At 35.8% G+C, this 8,703-nt stretch overlaps 1 long non-coding RNA gene across 1 annotated transcript; it reads left to right on the forward strand.

Annotated features, from left to right (window-relative positions):
* Positions 1 to 7,255: 7,255 nt before the first annotated feature.
* On the forward strand, positions 7,256 to 8,208 carry LOC121725347. The gene is made up of 2 exons (XR_006035365.1): positions 7,256 to 7,398; positions 8,016 to 8,208. It is a non-coding gene; the product is annotated as an uncharacterized LOC121725347 (long non-coding RNA).
* The last annotated feature ends 495 nt before the right edge of the window (positions 8,209 to 8,703 follow it).

An 8,703-nucleotide genomic window follows, 5' to 3' on the forward strand; every position in this document is an offset into this window, starting at 1 on the left:
ATTGTTTACATAATATTATTATTATAAATCAATCAGTCAGATATTGCTACGTATGCTTTACGTCACTTCTTGAATAATATCTTGTAAAAGTCGCAGTTGAGGCGCGGAAAAGTGATCGGAAATCTCGAACCCATTAAAATCTTAATATTTCCAATACTATATTATAATATATTATGTATTGGGAATATTAAGCCTTATAAGTTATAACATACTAGTAGTAGTAGTGTAAAAGCGAGTTACTGAATTATTTTCTCTAAAAAAAAACTACCATAACATCGTTTGTCCGAGCCAACAAAAAGCTGAGTTATTTAACTGAGCGTGACGCGGGCCATACGTCACGCCTATTCACCCCGACGTGATAAGCGAGACAGACTTGTAAATAATTTTCTATTTCTCCCCCTCCGGCTCCGGGACTATTTTGAACAGGACCTCTCCGACACGAAACGTTACACTGTTGTGTCCAGCTGTTGGGCTCCACGCTGTATTTGTTATTGTTTTTACTGTTATCATCATCATCGTCTCTTCGACTAGCTGTTGGGGGCATCATCTCTCTATAGGTACAAGGTAATTCATGATTTTACTATTTTAAAGTACCCTACTACATTTCTTTGTTTGGAATTAAGTAAATATCGATTTTCATAAAATTTGGTACAGACAAAGAGTTGACTAGGTCGAAGGAAGTAGCTGATTGTTTTTCACTGCAGAAACATAAGCTAGTGTTTTTTTTTCACACACGAAGTCACTGAATTTATTAAATAAAATGTGAACACTGTTCATATTTCCATAATTACTGAAATACTGTAGTATAAGCCCAGCCGCACATTATCTGAATTTCTGAACATTTTGATACGTCAGAATTCTGATAGTAGGTATGCGGAATCCACAACAAAATGTATGAACGTGCGTTGCGGCGGGCCGGGCGTCAGAATTTTCTGATGAAACGGATAATGTGCGGCTATTGAAAACAAAATTTTGACAGAAAGCGTCAAAGAAAACGGTCGTCAAATGAATCAAAGTTTGAGGAGTTTCGGTTTCCCCGCTGACCGTACTAATTAGCGGTTAATTTAACGCGTAAATCAACGGGGAATTAAACTCGTCAAATGTCACATTGATTCATCGCCCCTGAACCTGCTAAGTTTACAAACTTACAACGCCTTATTTGGTTTGCTCCGTTTGGAGCCAAAAGAGCGGGCGGTGAAATGAATATGAAATGATAATTTTGTAGCTTTTCGGTATTAAGCTTAGTAGATGTAGAAGGGTAGTTCCCGAACCGGTGGTAGGCAACGTAGTTTCTTCGTTCGACTTTCAAAAAGTGTATCATGATACTACTACATTTTGAATAAGAAGATATTTTATTTATTTTATAGATTAACTTGTAATGCACTAATTTTGGCGCAAAACATGCTTAAATTTTCACCAAGTCTTGGAATTGGGGGGGGGGAGGTGAGCCAAGATTTTTTTCTTTATTTAAGGAATTGATATAAGACGAGTTTAACGTCAACGTCATGTTAACGAACGCGTCAATTCCATACATTTTTCGGCGATTCCATAACGAAGCGACAACGGAAAAAGTCTTGGCTAAATAGCCAGAGCTTCTAAGGCATTGATTTTGGAACGAAGTTACATATCGCGCGTTGCTACAGGGGGCTAGACAGAAAAAATTAAGACGAAAGAAAGATTAGTTTTAAGCCGTGCGTAAGGTAGCGCGTGTTTCTCTTTTTTTTGAGTGTATACAGGTTTTTTGTACATAAGAAATAATAACACTTGACTGACGAATTCTCAATATCAATATCGATCCGACGTAGTTTTCGGTGTTCTGATTTTTTCCGGACGTTCGAATTTTAGAACATTCGGAGGCAAGCGGAACAGACCAGCGTGCAGCTGTTCCTACCGTCTGACCATCGATCGTGAGGAAGTTTGCTAATACGTTGTTACCTGATTTACGGGGAATTTCTCAAGTCAACTGCAACTTAAATGCATCATTACTTACAGCTCTCGTAACAAATTGTTTGCTATTAATATGATATCCTGAACCTCTTGAACTTGCTACTAATATTGAATATCTATAATCTATAATAATATTACTAGCTATTTGACCGAGCTTTCCTCGGTATTCGATAAAACACGGATAAAATGACATTTTATAAAAATGATTCCTAGCTAGATCGATTTACCGCCGAAAACCCCTATATACTAAATTTCATGAAAATCGTTGGAACCGATTCCGAGATTCCTTATATATATATTTTTTTTTTTTTGAATCTCGGAAAAGGCTCGTTTAAAGATATAAGATAAATACGAAAGTGTCTGTCTGTTACCTCTTCACGCCCAAACCTCTGTAACGATTTTGCTGAAATTTGATATGGAGATAATTTGAGTCCCGGGAAAGAACACAGAATATCTTTTTCTTCCGGAAAAATGCACGGTTCCCGCACGATTAACAAATTATACCGCAACAGAGTTGCGGGCGTCATATAGTCGTTAAATATAATAATTATTTAAGTTATTAATTTGAATATCGTTGAATATTACCTTTTACTTAACTTTCACGAACCCAAAAGAAATGATAATGATATATGTAAGTCTAAATACACGTTTGTCGCCTTAGTTAAACAATAAAATAATATGTAAGACTAATTCCAAATAAACGAATAAGAATTCAGATCTGGTATTTTCATTTATTTTATGGAGAGTTTTGATGTTTTGGTGTCATTAAATAGGATCTCAAACTTCCGATTAACCTATTTTGATGAAACGTACATCAATGGAATGATTAATAATTGGTAGTCATCCAGTTGATCTAGTAATACTACTGTACTGTAAAGAGAAATGTTTAATTCACGTGTAAGTGTGACCGAAGCTTTACTGTAGTAAACTTTATCTCGAATTCACGAAACAGTTTTACAAAACATAAGAACACAAACACAAAACGTTTGCGTTGAAGGAGTCTTACGCCATCTTACGCCTTCCGGGAAAACTACGTCAAACGAAACGTCATAAGTTCCCAAAACGTGTAAGGCAAATAAGCACGTTCACGCCTACAACATAAAACTGAATTTAGCTGGTCCATGAATTACGTGTTGTACTTTCGTTTATAGTAACTACATTACAAATTTTATAGCCTAACGCACCAACAGAGGCTTTATTTTTAATACTAGTAATAAAATAGAAAGGAGCAATTGCTAAAAAGCCTGGGAATACTTAATTATTATGACTAAATTGTTACAAAATTAAAAATAAGTCGATAGAAATTAGAAACTTCCTAAGAATTTTTTTTGTAGAAAGTCTAAAAATAAAACCGCGACTATAAAGTTCTATAATATTATCTTACTCATTATAATTTTATTTTTTATAAGATCAATATTTTATAAATATACAACTGGAGAAAATCGTTTAGTTCTCTAATACATCCTGAGATTGTCATTGAACTTTGGCTTTGTTATCAAAACTCCCACTTTTGGACTACTGTGACTTTTTGACCTGTTTTGAGATGAGAATGCTAATGTTGAATCTGACACAGAAACTAGACAATGCCTATACAAACCGTAACAAATATCCAGCCAATAATAGCAGCCTCATCTATAACATCATTTCATATTTTATACCATTTTTACTTTCTCCGCCGCAAAATATCCATTCAAAGGAGAAATCGCCACAGGCAAATAATTTGCTTTGTTGTATTAAATGTAGTAATAGAATATGCCCAGGAATTTTATTCTTATTCCCAATTATTAGAAATAGAAGAATAAAGCATTGATGTTATGAATTATTGTAGACACACAAGTATTAAGTGATGTTTGAATTTCAACGCTTTGTCAAGAAAAACCAAATTTATTGCACCTACCATATATATTTTATATTAAGTAAGCCGATGACATTGTCCTTACTTATTGGCATTGACATTGTCAAGAATACGTGGATGTCACTCAGTTGCCATTAAAAATGACACCAGCAGCGCGGCTATGTAACTTGTCATTTCTACGCCATACAAAATTATATTAGTGACATTTTAGTTTTTACATATTGACGGCGCAGGCACTAGTTCTTTACGCATGTCAATTTCAACTAGCTAAAACAGCCTCCTGATTTTGTGAGATCGCTCTGAAAGTGATTTATTAATTAACTTAATGATTTATTATTTAAACGAAAAGAGGTGGTTATCAATTCGACCCGTATGTAGGTATGTAATTTTTCCAAAACTGCCCTTGTCGTATAATATGCTTGTACTTAGTCTATTACAGCGTCTAAACAATTAATGTGCCAAATGTCAAAAGTCTATGTATGTATATATATGTATGTATATACCATACGTATGTATGTTTGTGTTCCCATATCCCCGGGAACCATGAATGATATTTTTTTGCTGTAGTAAGTTTTTTTTTTATTTAACCACTAGCTGTTGCCCGCGACTTCGTCTGCGTGGACTTCAGTTTATAGCGCGCGATGTCAACAAAATTGGTGTCAAAAGCTTTAATAAAAAAAACCCTGGTACCACTTGAATCAAAACAGCTGTGCAGTGTCAGTAGGGTTGCTGAGGATTCCTCTTCCGCTTCCTCATAATGAGGAAGTTCCGCAATATTTTGGGTTCCTCAACCGTTATCGCATTCTCATAAATAAAAAAAAATCCTCTTCCGCTATCGCTTCCTCAAAATTTAAGAGGAATTTATGAGGAATTTCACTGCGCATGCGCGTCGCGTATCCATCTTTTTTGTGTGCGTGTGTTGTGTATGTTACTGAACTCCTCCTTAATTGCTGGACCGATTTTGATGATTCTTTATTGTGTGTGTTTTGAGAATGGTTTAGATTCATAGTTGGGTCTACTGGAAAATGCCCTTTTAATTATTTTTTGTGTAATGTATGTACCTAGTTATGGATAGAGAGGACAAAGACTTGTGGGTTGGGTCCGCTAGTATTTATAATATCCTATCATCCTCTTCCTCATCCGCTTCTTCTTCCGCTTTCTCATCCGCATCCTCTTCCTCAAAAAATATCCTCTTCCTCATCCGCATCCTCTAAATTTGCGCGTGAAAATTCCTCTTCCTCCTCTTCCTCATAACACTTTCTCAACAATCCTATTAGTGTGCATATAATATTTCAATTTTTTTAATTAATCTTTATATTTTATGCCAAATTTTTAAGCTTATTTACCATCCCAATTACACAACTTATAGCCCGTCACAGACCTAAGCTATAATATATATATTAATATATTTATAGCTAGACATATTTTCTATACTAAATCCACATGCCACAGAAATATATATTATAGCTGAGTGTGTGGTCACGCGAAATTAGTATAGAAAATATATATTATTATGCCGAGCTATAAATATATTAATATATATTATAGCTGAGTCTGTGACGAGCTTTACCCATAAACTATTTATCATTGATAGGTTTAAGGTTACGTCACTGCATAGATAAAGTACTGATTTAATAAGTAACGTAAAAATAAGTAACGTAAAAAGAAATAACAATCGAAAAATTTGACTATACGATAATACCACCTCTTATAGAACGACTTCTGGGCAAGCGTTAGCGCGATGTAGGAGACGCACGGCGCCATCTATTTTGAGTTTTTGGAACTAACTTAATTTGAACAAATTTACGCATTTTCACCCCCTTACAACGCTTTTTTCCAGTAAAAAAGTAGCCTATGTTTTTTCTCAGGCTTTAGACTATCTGTATATAAAATTTCATTACAATCGGTTCGGTGGTTTTGGCGTGAAAGCAAGACAGACAGACAGACAGAGATACTTTCGCATTTATAATATTATAGTATAGATTTTCGCACCAAGGATAATTGTAGTAGATATTGTTCAACTTGAAAGTACTGCAAGTTTCATCAAAATTGTTTCAGTAGTTTTGACATAGGGAATTCTACGTTGGTTTTATTTTTCAAAAGCATTAGTTATCCCACCAAAAACATAAAATGTAAAAAAAGAGGGCACTGACTTGCCCCCAGATTACATACAATTTTTAGGAGCTCGAGCACATAAACGTCAAATAGATCAAACTTAACATCCCACTTAGGTTTAAAGATACGTCATAGGTTTAAAGGACCCAGTAGTCGTATAGATAGACAATATTTTAATCTAGATTATTTTAAATCAATGATATCCTCATAACAATGTCTTAGGTTCTAAGAAGTAATACTGTAACTTCTATTAGGATATTGAATTGAACATTTAATTTCCCATGTAGAAAAGGCCACGAGATATTCTTTTTAATACAAGAACCACTGTACTTCTCTACTCAGTTTCTTTGAATAGATTTAAAATAAAGTATTGTTTTATATTCACTACGAAATTTCATAGTCTATTATTACAGTTATAACTGTGGTATCTAGATTAATCTGCTATAACTTTTAATAAAATGTATAATATTTTATCTCAATTGTATAAATATGCAGCAAGTAATTGTTAAATAGACTTAAGGTCACACTTAGACAAAAATTCAAAAAAATTCAAATTCTTTAGTATGCACACAATAATATACAAGAGTATAAACTAGGTAGCGTATATCACGTCGTCTAATCTCATGCTAAGTAAAAACTTGTGTTATGGCAATCAGACAACAGATTGCACGCCGAACAATTTTATCTTAATTCATGAAGCCCTAAGCGGCCGCATCCGGTCGCGATAACAATAGATAAGCTATTGTGTCTCGTTATTCCACGATCTATGGGTTAATATAATTTATTAACACATTCACACACACAATCACACTACAGTTTATCTCGTAAAGTCTCTTTTGGTGACGTGATGCGCCGTGACCTCCGGTAAACTACACAGGCGGGCCAGAACTCCTCCAACTCGAAGATGGTTAAAAGTTGAGTCGGCACTCTCACCACAAAGGAACTGAAATTCACTTTGTGGCGAGAGTGCAGACGCTCCACCCTCAAGGTGTAGGTGGCCTTCTCGCGTTTACTAAGTCTCCGACCGTCTTGGACCAGTGCAGTGCAGAGGTTTAAGAATTACTTAATTAAAGTTCAACGAATGCTTAAACATAAACTCCATAGTACATTTTCATTAAATTAACGTTAAGGCGCATCGCACTTTTTAGTTCGTGGAAATAGAACGTATGCAATTATATGCAGTAACGCACACGACGCGCAGCGCGGACGTGTGCGTTACTGCATATAATTGCATACGTTCTATTTCCACGGACTAAAAAGTGCGTCACGGATAGTCAGTCGTCTGCGCTGCGCCTAAAAAAACATTGAATCTCGTCAAATGCAGCTCCTAATGCATCTCTGCACTACATTACTCTGTGGGTGGTGTACAAAACAAAAGGCTGAGCACACAGCGCGGCGCTCGGAGTCGGAAGTGATGTTGGTCGGTGTTCTGGCGCTCGCGCTCGCAGTGGCGGCTCAATACGAGTACTATGCGCCGATAAGTATGTGTTGAGTATATTGCCAATATACGTAGACTACTACTATTCGTTCATGTATAGGGTATAATATTATGTAGTTTTGTACGAATTTGAGGTGTAACAATATTATGTGTCTGGAAGCTATGTGTTCTTAAGGGTTGGTTCCGTCCGCAACACGACGAGGCGAGGCGATGCGCAGCGTGGTATAAATTTGTATGGATTTGACAGATTTCAATTGCGTGAGACCTCTTGCGAATCTGTCAAATCCATATAAATTTAGAAATGCATCTACGCGTTGCGTTGCGGTCTGAATCAACCCTAACTTTACAAAAAGTATAAGAAGTCTCAAATAACGTTTTTTTCGGGACTTAATATTATGATGAGTGTAGTTTCGTTTGTGTGTATCATTTCTCATATTTCCAAAGAACAATAGATAAAATAATGTTAGAAATATTATGAAATGTAACTTTTAATTATCTAACACCAGCATGCAGTCATGGCTAGCCTGTTTTTTGGCACGCTGATGAGAACGCCTCAGGAGAACGCCGGGTAAACCAAACGTTATGAAGCGTCGCGTCGTAGCTAATGATTACGAACATAAGTTTGTACGAAAACATGTTAATATTGTCAAATCTTTTCAGATCCACCAGAATACATTCAAAGAGAACTGCTAAATTCTAATAAACCCCTACCACACAGCAAAATAAAGAAGTTCACCAATGTCAGCTTTAGCGATGTGTACAAAAAGATACAAGCTATCACCCAAGCTATGACTGTACATGCGAAGAAGCATGGGTATCATGTCGATTTCAAATTACAGTTTTTAAATAATTAGTATGAGTTTCACTGCCATGACTACAATATCTAGAACAGCTATACTCAACCTGTGGCCCGCCGGTACATTATCAGTGGCCCGTGTGAAGTGTAGTGTGAAGGCTATATTAGAGTGTATCAGGAGTTTCCAATCTTTTTGAGGCTGCAGCGCAGTTACACGTAGGAGACAGGACGAAAGCCTATTAGACACTCGAAATCTGTATGTTTAGTTAGTCTGACGTAGCTCCCCCAAGCAGGAGACGGGGCGAAAACCTATTAATCAAATGACACTCGAAATCCGTATGTTGAGATTAGGTTAGAATAAATTCACTTTTATAATCAATTACTCAGTTTGTTTCTAAAAAGAATAATTAAAACTCAGCACTAACGACGCGATACCATTTCGTTAAAAGCAAGTTCCAGGTGTGGAGGGGGGGGGTTCCCAAGCAGAACATCTTCTGCTTAGGTTAGAATAAATTCACTTTTATAATTAATTAATTAATTTGTTTGTAAAAA

The sequence above is a fragment of the Aricia agestis genome, chromosome 3, assembly GCF_905147365.1.
Source record: "Aricia agestis chromosome 3, ilAriAges1.1, whole genome shotgun sequence".
Taxonomy (NCBI): domain Eukaryota; kingdom Metazoa; phylum Arthropoda; class Insecta; order Lepidoptera; family Lycaenidae; genus Aricia; species Aricia agestis.